Raw genomic sequence first — 24822 nt, 5'->3', positions numbered from 1 at the left:
CGCGCGGCCAAGCATTAGCAACATGTCACGAATGGTCGGTTACAATCGCTAAGGAGAAAGCAGCTTGTGCTATTCTGGAATGGATTGCTGCAGCGTCTTCGCCGGACCGCAGTTAGAGCGAGTGTAGCGATGAACCCACGCGCGCGGGTCAGCTTGGAGCGCCTGCATTCTGTAAATAAGTGTTCAGTCCCGTCCTGTGTGTCACCAACTGCTCCTAGATGCAACTTTCACCTGCGTTCGGCTGTGGCTTGTGGCTGCGCACCTACCTGATCAGGTCAGCACTTGTGTCTTGGTGAACACGTATTTGGAAAGGAATTTCTCAGAAATCAAATATGAAAGGGATGTCCCCGCCTCATGCACACGGGCATCTATGCGTGGTGTGACAGCTGACAATCGTGTCACTTCGCAGTCTGGTAGACACGGTTTGGGGGGGGGGGGGGGGGTACGTTGCTCGAGTTTGTTGATTGCATTATTTTATGAGTGTATCTGTCGGCTGTGCCATGTGTTCTTTGGACAGTTTACGAGTACTGAGTGATGCTACACATCACTGTGCTGCATAATTTAACAGCAGCTTGCAGGTCTGTAGTGAAATTATTTCAGAAAATTATGAATTGTTTAGGCGTCTGCAGACTGTGTATTGTGACCCCAAGCACATCAGGGCGAGTGTTTTGCGTTAGTGTGATAAATATACTCCATCCATAAATAAAACGTTCCAAACTAAATAGAGTGCACTCCTCCCTTACTCTCCCCAGCAGTCAGCGAAGCCTGAGTCATTTCCGCACCATTTTTCCCCTACAGGCCACCATCTGGGATTAGGTCACAGGAGAGAAGACAGTACCCTCTGGCGACAGTAATGTGTACTAGGTCAGTTTGAATCTAGATCTCATGGTGGAGACATTGCTTGCAAAATAATTATGACTTAAGTTTAGCATAGGCAGAGTCGTTTTCCAGCCATTTCGCCCCACCATTTTGGATGACATAATGTGCTGTGCACATTAGTGCACATTAGTTCACGTTAGTACATGTTAGTACACGTTAGTGCATGTTAGTACACATTAGTGCACATTAGCCCACAACTATTGGTTGGTAAGGTGACGTGGCGGTCGGTTGGGGATCGTGGTGGAGACTTTAACAATTTCCTTCCAAGTCCAGGTGGGCTTGGCTCTCGCGAAAATTCATTCCAAGTCTACAGTAGCGCTCTCTGCTTCTGTCAGTATGTACTAGGCCTCATGATGAACACAATGTATGCCGCCATCTTGAATAACGGTAGTTACGTCATCAGTTGACATCACAGTAGCACCCTCTGGCGGTGGTGTTGTGTACTAAGTCTGTTGGATTATGGAGATCGTGGTGAACAAAATTTATGCCGCCATCTTGGATTACCTCACAGATGAGTGTGCCTTCTGGTGGTGGCGATGTGTACTAAGTCAGTTGGAGTCCAGAACTCCTGGTGAACACACTGGATGGTTGTACTACATGTAAATGAGTAAATACTTGTATCCAAGTCCTTTTCCCATAAATGCTTTGGAGGAGGTGGCGGTCGGGTGTTTGAGGTTAGTACAAGTGTCGTTTCTTTCGCGTCATTTTCTTATCTTTGTAGAGATAACCACAGTGTGATGCATTATCCTGTAGGAATTTGATCTTCCCGCCATTTTACGGGGTTAGGGGGGCGTTGAGTTAGTGGAGGTAGCCCAACTGACCTTCTTCCCGCCAAAATTCAAATCTCCCGCCAAAATCCGCCATCTTGAATTACGTCATAGCTGCCATCTTGGATGATGTCATGTGCTGTTGCCAAGTCTGCACGACGCCATCTTGGCTGACGTCATCACTGGCATCTTAGATACATCTGGCAACAATTCAGAGTGTTCCTGTAGTGCCCTTGCCCCAATACTAACGAGGAAACATAAATTGGTACTCTTGCCACTGTTGTTCGGCATCCTTGTGTTAGTTCATGTCAAATCACAAGGGAATCTGGCATGAGACAGGGTAGTGATGTTTGTATTCTGCATCCCCATCAATATCATACCATATCAGTCTCCAGCAAGAATTAACTGGTACGGATTGTATGTGTTGCACTGAACTCTGCTGTTGGACTCAGCTTCAGATTCAGAGGGATGACTCATTGATGAATTTTATTTTATTTACTGGCGAGGCTACATTCGCCAACCTAGGAAATGTTAATATGCGTAACATGCATTACTGGGCAACTGAAAATCGACGCTGACTGCGGCAAGTTGCACACCAAAAACCGCGGTCAGTGAATGTATGATGTGGGATTCTGGAGGACATCAAAGGAAATCTTAATGGTAGGAAGTACACAACATTCCTGTAAGAAACATTAGGTCTTTTGTTGGAAGATATACCTATAGGAACAAGGAACAGAATGTGGTATCAACACGATGGGTGTCCAGCACATTTTTCGCTGATGGCTGGAAATGAGTTGCAGGGACAGTTCCCAGGATGTGGAGGAGATGTGTCGTGGCCGGCTCGTTTGACAGGCTTGGCGCCTCTGGCGATTTTCTTGTGAGGATTTGCAAAAGACATTGTTTACAAGGACGTTGCAACTACACCTGAAGATATGTAAGAGAGAACTGTCAGAGCATGTGGTTCGATAAGGCCCATGTGATAAGGAATTCCACTCAATCCATGATAAGATTGTAGCACTACATTGATACCAATGTTCATCACTACGAACACCTTCTGTAAATATACATTCATGTCACCTTTGTGACTTTCGTTGACCTTCAAAGATCTTATTGTTACACGTCATTGGATTCGTCTCGATAGCCACTATTAGAATATAAGTGCCATTTTAAAAGAACAAAATGACCTTCATGTCTCTGAAGCGACCCCACCTAGCAACAAAAAAGCAACGTCATATTATGGGCCCCATTGTCCCATGCAACTTTTGTCCCACAAGCTTTTCAGTTCCTATCATACTTTCAGAGTTATTCCTGGTGGCAACAGTTAGTGACTCACCCTGTATATTAGAGGGAATGCGGCCAGATGATCGTTCGCGGATTAACTTCACTAACAAACCCACATCTTTGAGCGAATTGCAGGCTTTGGTGTCCGCTATTGAAGACCTGAGTTTCACAGACCAGCAGCGAGGGGGTTTTGCCATGGTCAGGATGAGAACTGAAATCACAGGTAACTTGAAGCAAATAGGGGCACTTTGTACGGCGGTGTCTGGTTCAACGGAAGGAGAGACCGAACAGTTGACGCCACAGGGAACGGAGGAGGCGTGGTGGCGGTCTGTCGCCGAAGCAGTATCTCATGTCAAGACGTGGTCGAGGCAGCCCCTGCCTTACCTCTGTGTGCAGCTTAACGAGGAACAAGTGTGCACCCTCCTCATGTCTGGTAGGTCAGTTTCTCTTTCAGATTATCTGTGGTATTTGGTGTTCCGCCATATCTGTAAATTGCCTCGTTTCCGTCCGTCATCTCGGAGATGTCGAGCTGTCACTGTGCAGATGTTGCCTCTGGTTTGCGAGCTGCGGGAGAAACTGAGAACTGGAAAATTTTCTTGGCCTGTGAAGTTGATAATAATTTAAAACCCCTCAGTCAACTTAGTTTTAGGATGTGTTTTTATAAATGGTACTGCATTGATGTGAAATTGTCAAGACAGGGTTGTTTATTTTAAATTTCACCCAGCTGAAGGATTCGCGTTGTGCTCCTGCAGGTTGCCACAGGAAATCAAATGTGTTACTGCCATGTTTGCCATTTCAGCTCAGTCACCTAAATGCCTGTGTGGGGTAGAGGCGAGGCAGGTATGGGAAGTTCTTGATCGATTACTGCAGGTGTTAACTAGCAGGCTGGGCGTTACCGATAAAATCCAGTACAAGATTCGCCTTATGAACGACATTCCAGTGACGCATGCTCGTTAACGCTTTCTGGACTCAAGATGAAATGTTTACGTGCTTTGGTTAATAATATGTTGCGCGATGGGGTAATCAGGCCCTCCACCTCGCCCTATGTTTCTCCCATGTTCTTAGTACCTAAGGGCAGCAGTGGGCAGTCTCGACCAGTGGTGGATTATCGTGCTGTTAATGAAGAGATAGGTTTGGAATCAGTGCCACTTCCTGATCTACATAACTGTTTAACTTGGTTCAATGAGGCTCAATATTTTACTGTCCTGGATCTCAATCAGGTATGTTATCAGATCCCGTTAACAGAGGATTCCACGCATATTGTCGCCTTCTGTAGAGACTGGAGCCTCTACGAGTTTAGCAGGGTGCTCTTCGGTTTGTCAACGGGAGCTGCCATTCTGCCTCGTCTTCTAGATTGTGTTTAGGACAAGTGTATAAACATCTATATGACGTGGTTATTTATAGTACTAGTCTGTCTGAACACCTGCAACATCTTGAGGCAGTTCTAGATCGCCTGGGGGAAGTAGGACTAACTGCGAACCCATCCAAGATGACTGTGACACATCGTCACATTTCCGTCTTGGGACATCTTATTTCCGTGGATGGCGTTACTAATCATTTGCGGAAATTCCCAGCACCTAGAAATAAGAAGGGTGTGGCGCGGTTCATAGGCATGGAAAATTTTTTGCAAGTTCGTGCCTGATTTTGCTCAATTAGCGGGATCCTTTAACATTTTAAGGAAGAAGGGCGTCTTTCGGTGCCAGTAAGTGGCGTTTAGTAATCCATCAGTACGAGCCATTCCAAATTTCGAGCTCCCGTTCGTGTTGCAGACAGACGCCTGTGATTCTGGACCAGCAGCTGTCCTCCTGCAGGAACAGAACAAGGAGCGACGCCCTATGGCGTATGCCCTAGCAAACTTTGACCAGTGGAAGTGAAATATTCCCTGTATGACTGGGAAGCCTTGGCGGGTTGCCTTTGAAAAATTCAGATTTTATCTGTTCAGAGACAGACAGTCGAGCTCTTAATTGGGATTTGGCGCCTCCCAGGAAAACTGGGCGCATTACTCGTTGGGGCATCCGTATTTCCGCCTTTTGCTTTAGGGTGCGACACGTTAGAGGGCCAGGCAACTTGATGGCTGATTCCCTGAGCCTCATGTTCGAAGGAGAAAGGGAAGGTGATCATGACCTAATGGACATCTTGACAGAAGTCCCCTGAGCTATTCGTTAATCTGAAGACCAAGCAGGTGGAGGAGCCCAGAAATTGTTGCAGGGCGAACAAGTGCAGTTTGCACAAGGGGATGTTTTGTTACTTGGCCAGCATAACCCCACGATATGTTTGTCCAAAGAGTTCATAGTACCAGTGTTCCATTACTTCCACAATACCCTCTTAATCGGTCACTTGGGCGTTTGTAAAACTGTTACCAAGACCAGATCACAGGCCACCTGACCCTCCCTATGTAAGGATGTCCGGACGTTGGCGGGGAAGTGTGAGAGCTTTAAGGGAATTAAGCCCAACCCGAATTCCCGCGAGAGGCTTTTAAAATCTACACAAGAAATGTCTGACGCATAAACATTTTATTGATGATACAGGGCGGCTTCCTCGTATGTGTGTGAGCAATAGGCACATATTATTTGTTGCGAATGCCTTTTCTCGTTTTTATAGGCTCATTCCGACTAGAGCAGTGTTCGTCGCAGTAACTACCCAGCTTTTGTGTGGAATTTTTTCTGTTTTTGGGCCATCCAGGACGCTTGTTAGTGATAATGCCCGTGCTTTTGCTTCCCAGCTATTTGCGAGATCCTCCTTTGACAATAGAAATAAGCCTGTGACCACAACTCCTTATTACTCGCAGTCTTCTTTTGCTGAGCCAGTGAACCGCAACTTGAAGGCTACGCTTATCATCTTTCACAATAATGCTCATAGGAAGTGGGACATGTCAGTGCCTTGATTCAATTTTGTCTTTAAATACCGCAGCGATTTGCGTCACCCCAGAAGTGATACAGTAGAATTGGAGCTGGGCTAGGTGTTACATCAAAATTACCTATGCCAGGCTAGCCGTCTGGTACAAGCGGGGGCATAAACAGTTTAAGGGGAAGGTTGGGAACAGGGTGTTCCTTCGAAACCCTAATATTGCTCCAAAATGGGTGTTACGATTCGCCAGCAAGCTAACTCCCCAGTTCCTGGAACTCTACGAGATTGTGAGGGTGGAGAGTCTGGAGAACATTTCGGTTTGGGATTTACGCATGGGCAAAACCTAGCGCATGCTTTTACCCAAGTCCAGAAGGGTTGGGTGTAAAAGGCTCCTTAAAGGTGGAGGATTTTGGTTTGGTGGGGGACTGCACATCTAAATGATGCTAACGTTCAGATCTTAGTAACAAAAAGGGGTATTCCTAAATGAATACCGGTATTTAGAGGAGAAACTCGATGAAGACACATTTCCTGACATAATCTTGTTCTCCAGCAATTTTACTGCCATATCGATGCTGAGTATGGGCACATGTTGAGTGTTTGGCAGGAGTTCAACATCTCTAATTTAGGGGAATATACACAGACATACACTTACTTGCAAACATTTTCAAACTATTCTGGCATATATGTTTGGAAACATACTCTCAGGATCCTGCATTCTACTATGCAGGGCCAGGGCTTTTGTGGGATGCCATTCTCAAACTCATGTGTCAACCATGAACTCTCGACCCATGTTGATGTACTGTTGTTGTCTGAGAAAAAGGGCTCATGAGGTACTTTGTTTGTGTTTTAATAGATATGACAAGACAAACAATATATAAATATGTTAGGAAATAATCTGGTGATGTAAGTTAGATAAGGTACTTGGTATGCCATCTCTCCCGTTTGGAGGGTTTGGATGGTCGTGTGATGAGACAATCGTCGGATTGGGTAATTTCACATCTGTAGCAGCAAATTCTGATACATTTTACAGAGAGATGTAAGACATCCTAACAGTTTGCATCACGTGTAGAATGAGCTGTCTTTATGTCCAGTATGCCCACTTTAATTAAATAGTTTTTAACCCAAGTTGTCTATAAAATGTCCAGCAATGTCTTAAGTCTGGAGTGGAACTGGATAGAGTCACCCACGCTAGTTCATTCAAACACAGCTTCTGGTTGGAGGAATACTGAAAAGAGGGCCTCCACGACATCTTCATTTGAGGAAGATTTTTGTAAGATTAATTTCATTTTCGGCAAAATTATGGAAAATGTTAGAGAACATCAGGAAATTAACTTAGTTACCTTTTTGAAGGGCTCGAGAGACTACACTGCCAAGTTAAAATTTAAACAAGCCACAACCTAAAATAAATAATTCGTCGCTCTGGTGATGGCAAAGGTTTTGACGGAGTTCATGACGCCTGTTTAAGTATGTATGTGTATGATAGACCTGTCTAAACTCCAAATTACTATGAAGTTTGTAGATCTCCACTGAACAATGTGCACGTACTGCCCAGGCACAGGTACAATGCAGAAACAGGCAAAGAGTATGTAGTATGTGGCTTCAATGGATTTCACGGTTGTGCATCACTTTCATTGCCTACATGGTAATGTTGGCAGAGCTCCACCTCCTCCTTGACATGTGGTGCACCAAGTCAGTATTCGATTGTGAGGATGTGAGGTATCTACTGTGTCAGAACATAGAATCAGTTTCTCATGACATGATGATAAGCATGTCATTTATGCCTATAAGATCAAACCTTAATGTATGCACAATGTTCTCTTGAAATTTACAATGGATGCATGTATGTATATACTTTATATATACAGTGAAAATGCAAGAGTGAGAGTTTACTATATGTGTGTAAGTTATATTGTTTGCACACTCTGTGTGTGTGAGTGCTTGCTATCTATATTGGATAGAGTGCACACTGTGTGTGGAAGTCAATATTGTGTATTCAAGATAGAGGACAGTCAAACTGATATGTTGTTGGCATGCCAGTTTCACTGCTCCGGCTATACAAATGAAGATCGTATTTATTTTATATTAATGTTGTATTTCACAGGTGAGATGTAAATATTCAATTTCAACTGTGATGAAAGTTTGTCAGATTTTTGATACTGTGCTATAACAGCTGACAATCAAGAGCATGAACATGAACTATAAAGTGTATATCAAAAGCGTTTATAAGTTGATCAACACTTGAGAGTTATTTTGTATATATGTTGTTTCTATACACTATTAAATTATTTTTGTAAATATCATACATTCAATACTTGTAACTTGTTTTTCTTTTAAAAAACGTGTCATTTCCTCAAATACAAAGTGCATGATTTTTGAGACGTATTATCTGGAAAAAATATATATATTGTCTGAAATGCGAACCCCCTATTTTGAAGAACATAAAGTCTAGTTGCTTATTTTCTTTCTACCTGATTGCTGACTCGGCTGATGTTACTACTCGGCCTGCAGGTGGTATTGACTGGCAGAGCAGAGCGTTAGTGGTGGTGAAAACTTGGATCAGCATGTCTGGAGACTGTGGAAGAGACCTGCCATGTTTATATTTAAAGAAACACGGAACGATTCGTGTCCTATAACAAATGTTTAAATATTAATTATGAGCAGCACACCAGTGAAAAAGTGAGGTCGAAATTTATAGTGGCAATAGTTTGAGCAGAACGAGTGTGGTGAGTGAAATTGTTTAAATGTGAAACTATATGCATGTAATTGATTAAATATTGATAGCTGCGATGAGAGATATTGTTTAAATGTAGGACAACTGGGGTACTGCTATTTTAAACTTAGCATTCTCTACTTAGCACAAGAGAACTGTGATTTCAGCGGAGTTTTTCAATTTCCCACATTTTAAACTTGGAATAAGTGATGTGTAAAACCATGCAGACTGTACTATGGTTAATCTGTTTTAATGTGACATCATAGCGCTCGGGAAATGTGGCAACTGTGCAGGCTGTACTAAGGTCTGCCATCTCAGTTTGTGATCAGTTACTAGGATTTTACACTTAACACAATTGGGCACTGTCCATCTTCTCAGATTCTTGGGATTTCCCTTATTTTTTATGTACCACCATTTTGTACACGGGGAAATTGGTGTACATCCGAGCAAAGGGTGTAGGGGGAGATGACATCATCAGAAATCTGCCAAATTGAGCCTGAGTTGTAACGCCTCCAGGCCCACTACTGAGGCACACTTATTCACTGTTTGAAGGTTTTTCATTCCCGCATTTTTCATTTCCGTTCAGTCGAGAGCCTGCGCCGTACCAGCACACTTACAAGTGCACTGTTCTACATGTGTTGTGAGGCTGGATTCGTGCAACAGTTCTCTCTGATGTCGACGTGAAAGCTAAAGACGGCGAGCGCAGAGACAGGGGCCATTCAGGCTGCGTGTGAGAAGCCGCAGGGCCGCAGTCGCGCCTTTGATCAGCCGCGCCCGCGGAAAGCCAGGCACGCCGCCCCCGCCGCCGCCCCCGCCACCTCCGCTCCCGCCGCTGGCCACTTTATGGCAGCGATCTTCTGCGGCGCCGCTGCACGCAAAGGCTGCCTCACGAGACCTGCTACCGACCATGTGGACAGCACCTCGACTGTGTGTCCGTGTCCGTACGTTTGTGTGTAAAACCTAACCACCAGCCCGGCACCGAGCGAGGTGGCGCAGTGGTTAGACTCTGGACTCGCATTCGGGAGGACGACGGTTCAATCCCGCGTCCGGCCATCCTGATTTAGGTTTTCAGTGATTTCCCTAAATCATTCCAGGCAAATGCCGGGTTGGTTCCTCTGGAAGGGCACGGCCGACTTCCTTCCCTAATCCGATGAGACCGATGACCACGCTGTCTGGTCTCCTTCCCCAACCAACCAACCAACCAACCAGCCCGGCACCGGAACCAACCTTAGGAGTGTACACCTCAGAAACTGTCATACGAACTGTTCACCAGGGTGATAGTGATCCTCAATTATTTGCTAAAGAAATCGCCATAATACAGAATATTTTATAATGAAATTGGACTCTCATATACTAAGCGTACTGTTTTTCATCTCCGTCATCATTCAATATTCGTATGAGTGCATCCAGAATACTGGACAAAAGAAAAACTGGCATGAAAGCTTTTCAATGATGAAAGTGATTCGGATCTAAGGATTTTATTTGCAGTTAATTACATGAAGACGCTATTAACGAAATGCACATCTTATACAAATGTTTCGAGATTTTCTCACTTTTTTAGTAATCCGTCAGTCATTACTTCCACACTCTTGGAATGTTATCGGCAAGTGGCCAGCTTGTTCTATTAGGAACAGCTGCCGAGTAAACTTCCTACCGAGGACGCCCGTATATGCTTCATCGCTGTCTGAAGATTTGGCAGACGGATCAGTTTCGGTTTTGTCCACAACTGCTGCAGGAGCATCTGCTTCAGAATCATTTTCGTCAGGATCCCCACTTGCGTCACTTTCACGATCGAGTTCTTCTAACAAAGCTTCACACATTGCATCTTTCGTTGCTAATGTGGCACTTCTACGTCGCAGAAATGAACTTCGAACTCGTGAGACATAACGGTTGCAAAATGCTCACTCCAGGGTCACAGTGACCCTTCAAGAAATATTTCTGTCAAATTAATTAAACAACAGTGTCTCACAACTTTGAACATCAGTTCTCCAGTAGGCCTCACTCAATACTAAATTTACATTGGTGGCAGCGTGGTGTGTATATGCCGTGGTGCATGCGCAGTAACAAACAAACTCCAGCATCATGGCGTGTATTAAACCGAAGCTTTCAAATGTTCAAATGTGTGTGAAATCTTATGGGACTTAACTGCTAAGCCCATCAGTCCCTAAGCTTACACACTACTTATCCTAAGGACAAACACACACGCCCTTGCCCGAGGGAGGACTCGAACCTCCGCCGGGACCAGCCAGGACTGCAGCGCCATAGACCGCTCGGCTAATCAGCGCGGCCCGAAGCTTTCGAAATGTGGTGCCGCACAAGAAATCTGAAGACTAGATGATATCCAGTAAGTAATGGGGATATACTGATTCGAATTAGGGCAAATCCAATGTATTTCACAATCTACCCAAAAGAAAAGATGGTTTGATGAGACATATTGTAAGGCATAAAAGACTCGTCAGTTGGGTAACAGATAAGTGTGGAGCGTTTAAACGGACGACAGAGAGCAGTGTCTGGGTACAGTAACATACGTACACATCCAGCGGTCACAGACCACGCGCTGCTTCCACAAACTCCCTCCATTCCTCTCTGTTTTGTGCTCGGTTCCTCCAGGTGTCTTCAGTCCCCAGGGATGTTTGGTGTGTCGCCAGGTCGTCCATCCAACGCTGTCTTAGCCGTCCTATGGAGCGTCTGGTGTTCGATTTCACCTCAAATGCTTTCTTCGCCTTTCTTTTAGCATACGAGATACATGGCCTGTCCACTCGATTATTTTGCTCTTCAGCTTCTGTAGTAATTTTGGTTGTTGCATAAAGAGGTAGATTACCTCATTCATCCTCATTCTCCAGTCTTTCTTACACAAGACTGGTTATCAGATCTTCCACATTACCCTTATTTCAAAACGCGAAAAGAGAACAAGCTATTAGTACCTGAAAGAAGAGTAACGTGGGACATAAGTGGACCAATGCAGTAAGTAAGCACTAATGAGTTTTACAGGTAGGTATGTGCGGATTAAGAGGCTTGCACAAGTTAGATTTTCGTGTGGAGCTCCACGTAACCAGCCTCTGGCCTGCAGACTGCAGAAACATGTTCAAAACCGAGCGAGGTGGCGCAGTGGCTAGCACACTGGACTCGCATTCGGGGTTACGTCAGTTTAATCGCGTTTCCGGCCATCCTGATTTAGGTTTTCCGTGATTTCCCAAAATTGCTCCAGGCAAATGCCGGGATGGTTCCTTTCAAAGGGCGCGGCCGACTTCCTTCCATCATCCGATGAGACCGGTGACCTCGCTGTCTGGTCTCCTCGCCCAAACAATCCAACCCATGTTCAACACCTCAAAAGTAGTTTAATACCATTTTCAGGACTAGCATAGGTTTTTTATATTTTAATTGGAAATTTCTGTCTCAATACTCCTTTACCCACAGAATTTCGCCATGTACTACCACTCATGGAGTAGACATAAACTTACAATTGCATTCTCAGCGCTGTCCAGCAGGACGCGCTGAGTCTAGAGTCGTCAGCGGGACAATGCGGGCAGTGCACACTCTTCAGTCTGTCAACATGTCTCGAGGGGTGTTTTGAAACCAAGATTATGCGCCCATTTACAGCAAGAACGAATGTCAGTTTCCCCCCGTATTGGCGCACATCACAACGACCGTCATTCGAGCATTGGACTGGAATCTAAAGACAAAAAACATTTGCTGACTGTAACAGTCGGCAGTCATCGACAGCAGTCGCCGGCTGCTAATCACAGGTCACGCCCCTCGTCCACTCGAGTCACAACGCAACGCAACGGAGCCCGTGTTTATGAAAGCAGCTAGGAGCGCCGCGCCAACCCAGACAGCACGCAACAGCCCGCACGCGACCGACTCCTCTCTCCGCTGGGCGTCCACTGCTGAGCCGGCAGCGCGGTCAGTCGCCTGCGACGTGTCAGCCAGCACCACACCACTGGCGGCACGGACTCTGGAGGAGGCGAGCTACCAAAGCGCGACGTACAGTTTCACCTAGAAGGCGAAACTGTTCAGTATCGCGACGGAATTCTCCAGTATATTCTCAAAACCGAGACCGACGAGGTCCTCTTTGGCCGTGGGACATGGGAAAGGGTCGCACTCTACCAAGTCTGAACTTACAGTGCACGAACACTGTAGTATGAGCTTTCTGCTTAAAAATTCCGCTACAGCTTGGGCAACGTCACATGATCCTGATGAAGTCTCCGCCGCCCGATCAATTCTTTTCTCTTCTCTGAAACGTGATTCTTCAACAGAAAGCTCCAGATGTGTCTGAAGTACGCAGCAGTGACTGTACAACCACTTAGAACGCCACGAGCGTATACTGTGCCTTTGTAATTGAAGAATGTGATGGTCGTCGCCTTTTTCTCTTCCGTACACTCACTGTTTACGGGGGTCGTAGGCTATTTTGCTCCGTGCTATTCTGTGTCCTACAGAATACACGAAAAATGAATCTGCAGTGGTGATGTTTTGCCACCATGTACCAGCTTTTCTCCAAGCCGCCGTTTCCAAAAACGACAAAGGTTGACACGATTCCGTTTTTGGTCAGAAACAATCTACCGCGGTGTCCAGCGTAGATGCCGGCGAGCTGTTCCTCTAAAAGAATGTGAACACTTCCTGTTGGTTTCTTCAGAAGAGACGTGGACCACGCGAGTAATGGCGCCTCTACTTTTGATCGTCGCTATAACAGGGCCATAACAGGCGCGCCTTCTCCAACACTTTCACGACCATCTTGAAATGCAATGTGCAAACAAAAACAGGCTCGATAGGACATAGCAGAGTCAGCGAAAGTTCTCCTCAGTTCGTCATATGTCACAGAACCATATATTTTTTTTTTTTTTTTTTTTTTTTTTTTTTTTTTTTTTTTTTTTTTTTTTTTTGGACGCAAACAAGAAACGAAATTTAGTGGTGCTGAAGTTTTAGAGGGACCAGGAGCGCACAGGCACTTGCATTCATTGCGGCAGCTCAGCTCAGAGAACGCTGCACTGGCTGTTTTCAGAGTCTAGCAGCGAAAGAACGCTCCGCTACTCATTGCACGCAGTCCAGAAATTTAATGCCAGTCTTCATTAAACGTGCGACGAACATTCCAAAACATTAATATAGACAAAACATTAACACTGTATTCTGTTCCGTCTGTAATTGCGTTGGAACACCAACTGACAGTGAGATAAACCATTCTCTCGAACTGTTCAAACAGAAAAAATATCTGAAATTTCATTTTCACTACAGGTGACGAAGTGCTGTAGTGTTTTAAACTGACGATTTATTTATGTATAAATACGCGAATAGTCTTTTTTTAATTTCTGATGTGATTTCCTTCCCATACGCTTAACTGCCATTTTGTTCTTAAACTGTAATATCATGATATGACCTACATCTTCGTGAAAGAGATCTACATACGAATAAAACTACTACCATTGTGATCATATTGCTGGTGGAAATGGCGGAAATTTACCTAACGCTAACGAAAACTTGACGAAACGAGAAGATTGTTTCGTACTAGGTAGTCACTATCCATTGGCTCATGTTATCCATGGAAATGACTTCCGATGATAATACATTTTCATGTCATACACACATATGCAAAATATTCATCAGTGGAACACCAAAGTGGGCATCGTCCTGCTTTGCATTGTTGTCAGATTTATTTAAGACAGAATGACAAAATCATCCTACTCTGCATTGCTGACAAATTTATTCAGTATTAAATGGTGGTACCACTCTACTCTGGGTTGTTGTTGTTGTTGTTGTGGTCTTCAGAACAAAGACTGGTTTGATGCAGCTCTCCACGCTACTCTATCCTGTGCAAGCTTCTTCATCTCCCAGTACGTAGTGCAGCCTACATCCCTCTGAATCTGCTTAGTGTATTCATCTCTTGGTCTCCCTCTACGATTTTTACCCTCCACGCTGCCCTCCAATACTAGATTGGTGATCCCTCGATGTCTCAGAACATGTCCTACCAACCGATCCCTTCTTCTAGTCAAGTTGTGCCACAAGCTCCTCTTCTCCCCAATTCTATTCAATACCCCCTCATTCATTATGTGATCTACCCATCTAATCTTCAGCATTCTTCTGTAGCACCACATTTTGAAAGCATCTATTCTCTTCTTGTCCAATCTATTTATCGTCCACGTTTCACTTCCATACATGGCTACACCCCATACAAATACTTTCAGAAACGACTTTCTGACACTTAAATTTATACTCGATGTTAACAAATTTCTCTTCTTCAGAAACGCTTTCCTTGCCATTGCCAGTCTACATTTTGTATCCTCTCTACTTCGACCATCATCAGTTATTTTGCTACCCAAATAGAAAAACTCCTTTACTACTTTAAGTGTCTCATTTCCTAATCTAATTCCCTCAGCACCACCCGACTTAATTCGACTACATTCGATTATCCAACTGCTCTTCCAGCACCTTTGCTACAATGTCATCGGTGAACCTCAAAGTTTTTATTTCTTCTCCATGGATTTTAATACCTACTCTGAATTTTTCATTTGTTTCCTTTACTGCTTGCCCAATATACAGATGGAATAACATCGGGGAGAGGCTACAACCCTTCTCACTCCCTTCAAATCTACTACTTTCCTTCATGCCCCTCGACTCTTAAAACTGCCATCTGGTTTCTGTACAAATTGTAAATAGCATTTTGCTCCCTGTATTTTACTCCTGCCACCTTCAGAATTTGAAAGAGTGTATTACAGTCAACATTGTCAAAAGCTTTCTCCAAGTCTACAAATGCTAGAAACGTAGGTTTGCCTTTCCTTAATCTATTTTCTAAGATAAGTCGTAGGGTCAGTATTGCCTCAGGTGTTCCAACATTTCTACGGAATCCAAACTGATCTTCCCCGAGGTCGACTTCTATCAGTTTTCCCATTCGTCTGTAAAGAATTCGCGTTAGTATTTTGCAGCTGTGACTTATTAAACTGATACTTCGGTAAATTTCACATCTATCAACACCTGCTTTCTTTGGGATTGGAATGATTATATTCTTCTTGAAGTCTCAAGGTATTTCACCTGTCTCATACATTTCGCTCACCAGATGGTAGAGTTTTGTCAGGAGTGTCTCTCCCAAGGCTGTCAGTAGTTCTCATGGAATGTTGTCTACTCTCGGGGCCTTGTTTCGACTCAGGCCTTTCAGTGCTCTGTCAAACTCATCACGCAGTATCATATCTCCCATTTCATCTTCATCTACATCCTCTTCCATTTCCATAATATTGTCCTTAAGTACATCGCTCTTGTATAGACCCTCCATATACTCCTTCCACCTTTCTGCTTTCCCTTCTTTGCTCAGAACTGGGTTTCCATCTGAGCTCTTGATATTCATACAAGTGGTTCTCTTTTCTCCAAAGGTCTCTTTAACTTTTGTGTAGACATTATCTACCTTACCCCTAGTGAGATAAGCCTCTACATCCTTACATTTGTCCTCTAGCCATGCCTGCTTAGCCATTTTGCACTTCCTGTCGATCTCATTTTTGAGACGCTTATATTCCTTTTTGCCTGCTTCATTTACTGCATTTTTATATATTCTCCTTTCATCAATTAAATTCAATATTTCTTCTGTTACCCAAGCATTTCTACTAGCCCTCGTCTTGTTACCTACTTGATCCTCTGCCGCCTTCACTACTTCGACCCTCAAAGCTACCCAGTCTTCTTCTACTGTACTTCTTTCCCCCATTCCTGTCAATTGTTCCCTTATACTCTCCCTGAAACTCTGTACAACCTGTGGTTTAGTCAGTTTATCCAATACATTGTGGTCAGAGTCCACATCTGCCCTTTGAAATGTCTCACAGTTTAACACCTGGTTCCTAAATGTCTGTCTTACCATTATATAATCTATCTCAAACCTGTCAGAATCTCCAGGCTCCTTCCATGTATACAATCTTCTTTTATGATTCTTGAACCAAGAGATGGTTATGATAAAAAAATAAAAAAAAAAGAAATTTATAATGGCTCTGAGCACTATGGGACTTAACATCTGAGGTCATCATTCCCCTAGAACGCAGAACTACTTAAACCTAACTAACCTGCCTGAGGCAGCATTCGAACCTGGGGTCGCGCGGTTCCAGACTGAAGTGTCTAGAACCGCTCGGCCACACCGGCCGGCTTTCATTCCTTCCCCCCCCCCCCCCCCCCAAATCTATATTCACCTACTACGTTTCCTGATCTTCCTTTACCTACTGTCGAATTCCAGTCACCCATGACTATTAAATTTTCGTCTTCCTTCACCATCTGAATAATTCATTTTATCTCCTCGTACATTTCTTCAATTTCTTCGTCATCTGCAGAGCTAGTTGGCACATAAACTTGTACTGCTGTAGTAGGTGTGGGCTTCGTGTCTATCTTGGCCACAATAATGCGTTCACTATGCTGTTTGTAGTTGCTTACCCGCACTCCTATTTTTCCTTCATTATTAAGCCTACTCCTGCATTACCCCTATTTGATTTAGTATTTATAACCCTGTATTCACCAGACCAAAAGTCATGTTCCTCCTGCCACAGAACGTCACCAAATCCCGCTAAATCTAACTTTAACCTATCCATTTCCCTTTTTAAATTTTCTAACCTACCTGCCCGATTAAGGGATCTGACATTCCACACTCCGATCCGTAGAACGCCAGTTTTCTTTCTCCTGATAACGACGTCCTCTTGAGTATTCCCCGCCCGGAGATCCGAGTGGGAGACTATTTCACCTCCGGAATATTTTACCCAAGAGGACGCCATCATCATTTAGCCATACAGTAAAGCTGCATGCCCTCGGGAAAAATTACGGCTGTAGTTTCCCCTTGATTTCAGCCGTTCGGAGTACCAGCACAGAAAGGCCGTTTTGATTAGTGTTACAGGTCCAGATCAGTCAATCATCCAGTCTGTTGCCCCTGCAACTACTGAAAAGGCTGCTGCCCCTCTTCAGGAACCACACGTTTGTCTGGCCTCTCAACAGATACCCCTCCGTTGTGGTTGCACCTACGGTACGGCTATCTGTATCGCTGAGGCACGCAAGCCTCCCCACCAACGGCAAGGTCCATGCTTCATGAGGAGGGACTCTACTCTACTCTACATTGTTACCAAATTTACAACCCCCCCTTAACTTATGGTTCTGTTCCATTCACCCCTGCCCCCTCGCCTATCCTTGACCTGTTGTTCAGTCTCCTGCGACTTTGCTTGGTTACAACATTTATAATATTCCATAACTAGCTGCTCCATTAGGTGGTTTTCCATATCACCCACTCCCCCTCTGGGAAATATCCGGCCTTCTTCCATCCTAGACAGTCTACACCACTTTCGACACCAAATTAATAGACTACTTAATAAAATTTATCAGCAATTGATGGGAAATAGCTCGTCTACTGTAATGATGTCATTTGTTTTCCTCACACAATTAACTCAAAATCCTTTCTTCTTCCAGGGGGATTTGATACACAGCCCCTAGATTCCCTACCCATTCTGGAAATACTGACACACTTTTGACTGACATAAATGTCATATCAGTCTGCGGAATTTTGTGAATTTAAGCAGTTTGAGGGATACAACGGAGTGTGTGGAATATTTAAACAGTTTACGCCGTTTTTTCGATGGCACATGGGATATCGTCAACATAAAATACACACCAAACGTAATTACATTGCGGTCATTATCTTCTGCGAAAAGAAAACAACACTTGCGCTACAGCTGCGGCGTAAGAGCGGAAGCACCATGCGTCCCTTGCAGTAGCCACGTCGCCAGTTGGACCGTGCGGTGTGAGTGTGGGTTCAAATCATTGTCGGGGCCTCGCCGCCGGATCCATTCACTGGGCAGCGGCACTCCGGCAGCCACTGGACCGCACTAACCCCTCCCCCCTCCCCCTCCCAAGCCGTGGATGTCTTGGATATATTCCCTCACTCTACTAAATTGATTGATTAATTAATTAAGTCGATATCCTTTGTGTGGGACTATTTCTGCTTCCATCCTATTCGTGGATACAAGGATTCGATGGCAGGATCCGATACTGCAACCGCCGGTTTCCAAACCCTACTGGGCTACGGTCCCGCACACCGTTAGGCCGTCTTCCACTCACGCCCCAACATCGTGCAGCCCGCCTCCAGTGGTGTCGCGACAGGCGTGAATGGAGGGACGAATGGAGACGTGTCGTCTTCAGCGATGAGAGTCGCCTCTGCCTTGGTGCCAATGATGGTCGTATGCGTGTTTGGCGCCGTGCAGGTGAGCACCACAATCAGGACTGCATACGACCGAGGCACACAGGGCCAACACCCGGCATCATGGTGTGGGGAGCGATCTCCTACACTGGTCGTACACCACTGGTGATCGTCGAGGGGACACTGAATAGTGCACGGTACATCCAAACCGTCATTGAACCCATCGTTCTACCATTCCTAGACCGGCAAGAGAACTTGCTGTTCCAACAGGACAATGCACGTCCGCATGTATCCCGTGCCACCCAACGTGCTCTAGAAGGTGGAAGTCAACTACCCTGGCCAGCAAGATCTCCGGATCTGTCCCCCATTGAGCATGTTTGGGACTGGATGAAGCGTCGTCTCACGCGGTCTGCACGTCCAGCACGAACGCTGGTCCAACTGAGGCGCCAGGTGGAAATGGCATGGCAAGCCGTTCCACAGGACTACATCCAGCATCTCTACGATCGTCTCCATGGGAGAATAGCAGCCTGCATTGCTGCGAAAGGTGGATATACACTGTACTAGTGCCGACATTGTGCATGCTCTGTTGCCTGTGTCTATGTGCCTGTGGTTCTGTCAGTGTGATCATGTGATGTATCTGACCCCAGGAATGTGTCAATAAAGTTTCCCCTTCCTGGGACAATGAATTCACGGTGTTCTTATTTCAATTTCCAGGAGTGTATTTGAAGCATGCTGAACTGCTAGAAATTGTGGCACAAAAGAAAACATAATATCCATCGCAAACACGCTAAACATGACCTGCTTGACCTCGTGAATATCGTTACCGTGTAAAGTAGCCATGGGTCAGCCTACGGAAGAATGATACGAACCATTGAAATCGAATGCCTTTACATGTGATCAGTCTAGACGCTACCACCAAATAACTAGTACAGGTATGTTCGATTATTGATTTATTCCACGTCCATTAACTACGTGAGCTCAAAATGGAGGAAAGGAGTCCGCCAAAATCTCACCAATTCTCACTTAAAGGGGGAGGTCAATTAAAATCTCACGTTAACTTGTCATCTTAGAAAACTCCCATGATTATAAAACGTAACATTTCGTTTTATGAAGTCAATCCAAAACATAGAGATTGTGATCTGAACTGATCCCGTTATACGTACGTATGTCCGGGATTCCCCAACGTGAAAGGCGTGCCGTAGAAATACCGGATTTCATTCGGAAAGTTCCCTCCCAGAGCGGCCGAATTCACTCATGTCAGCTGACACATAGTACTGGATAATTTGCAACTCATGAATGTGTGTTATTGTGTTTAAAATGAATTTGTACCAAAAATTTACAATGTGTGTATTACTTGGCCTGCTGACAACTCAAACAAACGTCCCAGAGGGAGATTAATCTTTTCTGAGAGGAAGCTAAGCTCAAGATCACGGGCAAGAACTTTCTTAGTGATCATATAAATTTGTAAAGTGACAAGACACGTAACGATAAGGCTAGGATGTCGGCACAAACGTGTTGCCTTACATATGAATAATAAAGTTCAGTGACATTAATCTATATCAGCAAAATTTCAATTTTTTAGCGATCTGTTAAAACATTTAGGTTTAGTATCTTCAGGAACCATTGGTTGGTCCATCCGATGGTTGTAGTCATGAATACTAGGCCCTGCTCAGGATTGCTGTATTTAAAGCATGGTGTTGTTACGACTTAAAGTGTTTAATACAGTTTCTCTATGATAACATGCTTTATTAAAGTATTTTTAATCAATGTTTGAAACAAATAAAAAGCTATAAACGCAGGCTTCCGAGGAATTTTCTCATTCAATAAAATGTTTCTGTTTTTGTGACAGCATTGTCTATATACACAAAACTACCGACGTTTCGGTCCCTATTGTAAGCGACATGGAAGGTTATGATAAATGGATGGAGGATCTTCTGAGCGAACCCATTTATAAGAAACTTAAGGGAGATCCGACGGCCAAGACAATCAAATCGACGCAAGCACTGCTGAAGCAAAGTAGAACGAATTTCCACACGGCCAGAAGAGTCAACCCACAAGTTCCACAGGCACCAAGAACATACGGTGTACCGACGGTCCATAAAAAGGCCTTTCCATTACGAGCGACTGTACCATTAATTCACCACCGCACGATCTAGCAAAGGAGCTGGCTCCAAAACTCCGACATTTGGTGGGCCACACAAATTCGTACGTTAAGAACTCCACCCATTTTGCGGAACCTTTAAAAGTGTATCTCGGCCACAGACGTGATGGTTAGCTTCGACTTGAAGTCTTTATTCACAGTGAACATCTTAGAGGAACACATGGCACCCGACATCTGCGATCTAGTGCGCCACCTATTTCAGGTGGTAAGGGCAATTTTATGAAGAGAAAGACGGTGTAGCTACGGGCTCCCCTCTCTACCCTATTGCAGCAGACATCTTTATCGAAACTTCGAAGAAACAGCGCTCCTTTCCACACCATTACGCTCAGAATGCTGCCTCCGATATTTTGATGATACTTTCCTTACCTGGCAACATGGAGAGGAAGAGCCTAGAAATTTCCACCGGATGCTCAAACAGCAGCACAGCAGAATCCAGTTCACTATGGAGATGGAAACGAATGAGGTGCTGCTGAGCCGTGGCTGGCTCAAGTCGCCATTGTCTTGGGTTAAACCTCGGTTGCAGCCCTGTGTTTTTATTTCTCCTGCGGTTATCACGATAATGCTGCTGTCCTCTCCGTGAGTGGCAGCAGCAGCGTGTATCGACGCTAGTACTCTTTCACTATCTTTGGAGTGTCGGTCGGTTGGCGTGGGGCAGCGAGGAAGTCTCCGTCGCGTGTTCTCTGGCCGGGGCCGCTGGTGACGTGCAAGCGCGGTTGGCGTGTGAGGTGCTGCTTGGCGGTGCTACGAAGTTCGTCGCCCACCGATCTTGGACATGAAAGTTGAGTCCTCACTTATCCTACTATCGAGCCTCAACTGTTTACATTTCTTAGTTTGATACTGGTTGTCGCTTTTGGGACATTCCCGCGAGCAACAACGTGTGTGTATTGAAGTCGGCTAAGATTCCAGCATCCTTCTTGTGGAGTTAATTTATTACCTGTTATTGAAGTTTACCATCGGTATCTTCTGCCTTGTGGCCGTTGACGTTCCGGTTACCTACCCTCGTCGTTGACGTAGTTTTCAGCAGTGTATTTTCCTCGTCGTGTTGTTGCTGTCCAGCGCGGGCTGTAGTTCGACAGCTGTGTTTTTGGTCATTGTATTGAAATATTGTGGTCATTTTGCTGGTTGTGTGGAGCGGAACTGATTTTGTTCATTGGGCGGTCTGCTGTCTGTCGGCTGAGTTGCCTTCAGATTAAGAAGTCGTTGGACAGGCTGCCTGTCTCACCTAAACGGGCGTTAGTGTTACAATCAGGCCGACCCTTGGAAACTTCTGAGCGCCGTTCCTTGTGTGTTACATAGTAATTTCCCTGTTTTGGGTTGTAGTTATTTAGTTGACACATGGCAGAGTATCAATATCTCTTAAATTAATGTTCTTGTCTTGCCCTTAAGGCATGAGATTGTTATTCTTTATAGAGGCCTTCAGAAATGCATGAAATGTTTTAAGATAAGGCCTTTTGCCTTTTGATTGTAACTCTTCTTGTTGCGTATTATGCAGCCTCCAGCCAGGTTCCATTAAAATTAAATTTCTAAGGCCTTCAGGCTGTTTAGAATGGAGATTTAGAAAATATTTTTGGGTGGAATCTCCAGAAAAACCTTGTATTTCACTTTCTTGCTTAGGCCGTGTGTCTTGAATTTTGATTGTGGCCTTCAGCCGATCTAAAGTTAATCAAAGGAGGTCGATTAAAGTTTTGAGAGTTTTGCATCCTTGTTGTAATATTGTGTGTTGATAAATAAAGTTTGTACGTTGAGTGCAACTGACAGCAACTTATTTTGGCCCCTTTCCACAACCTAATCCACTCTGTCCTGCTAGCCCACGCATCTGACTGCGTTTCCTCGACGTGGAACTGTACAGAAAGCCTGATGGTAAAATGGGCCACAGAGTGTACAGGAAGCCAACCGGTATTGACAGGTACCTGGATGCCTCCTCCCATCACCACCCTACACAGAAGAAATACGCCCCGCGCACTTTGACCAAGAGGTCTCACAGGATCAGCGATGAGGAACATCTAAAGGCTGAACTACGAAACCTCAAGTCCATTTTTTGTGCCAATGGTTATGAAATGAAACTAATAGATAAAACTGTGCCGACAAAGAATAAAGGCAATAGAGGAGACCAAAAGGAAGCACAAAAGATCGCTCTACTACCACATGTTGAAGGCGTGGCCTGCAGAGTAGCAGCAGAATAAAAGATGTTCTCCGCGTAACGAAGCTGACAAACTACATTGTGCTGGAGTTTACGTAATCAGGTGCGAATGTGGATTAGTGTACGAAGGCGAGACGGGGCGACCCATCAGCACACGGAAATCTGAACACGAAAGATATATTCGACTAAGGCAGCACACCAAGTCAGCGGTGGCAGAACACCAGGATGAGGGCGGCAAACAGATTGATTTTGGTGAAGCACGCGAACTGGGGAAACAGCCTCATACCTACAGCAGGAAAATTAGGCAATAGAAACAGCCAGGCGACCGGCCAATATGACGGGCACCAACTTCCGACGGCTTGACTGCCAGCAATGGCAGCGCTACGGGACGACGCCTCACGGGACACACGCGCGCTCGGGCCACCGCAGAGAGCTGGCGCGCCTCGGCCGGCGCTAGAAAGCAGCAAAACAACGCCACGTCACAGCTGCCGCCTGATTTCCCATTCGCCGATTTCCACCAATTACAAGCAGTGATGCAAACACCTATCTAAACGTCTGGTTTCCACCAATGAAAAGAAACAATAAAAACACCAATAAGGATTTCTAACATCCCTCCCCTTTATCCTAAACAGCCTGTCAGAATTAGATAACAGCCGTGTCTGCAGGTATATAAGAAACAAAGTCTCCTCGAGCAGTAAACAAAACACCCTGAAGAAGGTCGCTTGCTACAGCGACTGAAACGTCGGTTGTTTTATATATATTGACAATGCGATCACAAACCCAGAAAATTTTTTTGGAAATGAAAAGATTTTCAGTTTACGTGCATGTAAATTGGTTCAAATGGCTCTGAGCACTATGTGAATTAACTTCTGAGGTCATCAGTCGCCTAGAACTTAGAACTAATTAAACCTAACTAACCTAAGGACATCACACACATACATGCCCGAGGCAGGATTCGAACCTGCAATCGTAGCGGTCGCTCGGTTCCAGACTGTAGCGCCTAGAACCGCACGGCCTTTCCGGCCGGCACGTGCATGTCCTAATGTTTGTTAGTACAGTGTTTTATACAGATTACTGTAGAGATAGCACATGAATGCCGATCGAGTGAGTGACGAATTATGGAAGGCGGTATCACGCCCAAATTTGTATTTACTTATGTGAAGAAATTATTTTCAAAAAGCCAAGATTGTAGAATCTATTTGGTAGTTGTCAAAACAGTCAGTTTAACTATACTCGCTACAATGAACCTTCAAATAACGTAGTTAGCTTCTCTTGTCTGCTTTCACGGAAAGAAATGTAATAGATGAAACAGAAGCTTGAAGTATGTTTAGTAAATATATTTTCTATTTAAAATAGTCAGAGCAGACCACAAGTGAGGTTGGAGGGGAAGGGGGGGGGGGGGGGGGGTCGGTACATCACGTTTCACGAAACTTCACAAATGGGAGGAAATAAAGTGGTGTTTAACGTCCCGTCGACAACGAGGTCATTGAGGAAATAAAATCAATAAAAGTACAGGCAATCAAAAAAGCAGCTAACATAACTAAACGCCGTTCTCTTACCACATCTGAAAGACAAACATCAGAAAACGTAACAGTACTCACAATTCATCCAATTTGTTAGGAAGAAAAGCAAGGGGCAGAGGCAGGAGCACCTCCGAAAAGCAGCACCTACCACGTGCACAGCACGCAGCACGGTCAGCACGTAAGTGAGACCACTGCGTTACCTCAGTCACGGTGCGCATTGCGATTTGGCCAGGGATTTCCCGACGTACGCGCTATCACGTCGCGGTTTGACCATCTCCGGCCAATCCACAAAATGGCTAGATACACGTCGATTCTTTCGAGTTATCGAACTTTGGCCAAAGTTCGTAAAGGTGGACCAATTCGCGATCTGGCCGCTCTT

This window comes from Schistocerca americana, chromosome 3, assembly GCF_021461395.2.
Source record: "Schistocerca americana isolate TAMUIC-IGC-003095 chromosome 3, iqSchAmer2.1, whole genome shotgun sequence".
In the NCBI taxonomy this organism is placed as follows: Eukaryota; Metazoa; Arthropoda; class Insecta; order Orthoptera; family Acrididae; genus Schistocerca; species Schistocerca americana.
The sequence above is the reverse complement of the archived record's forward strand: the minus strand, read 5'-3'. Positions refer to the sequence as shown.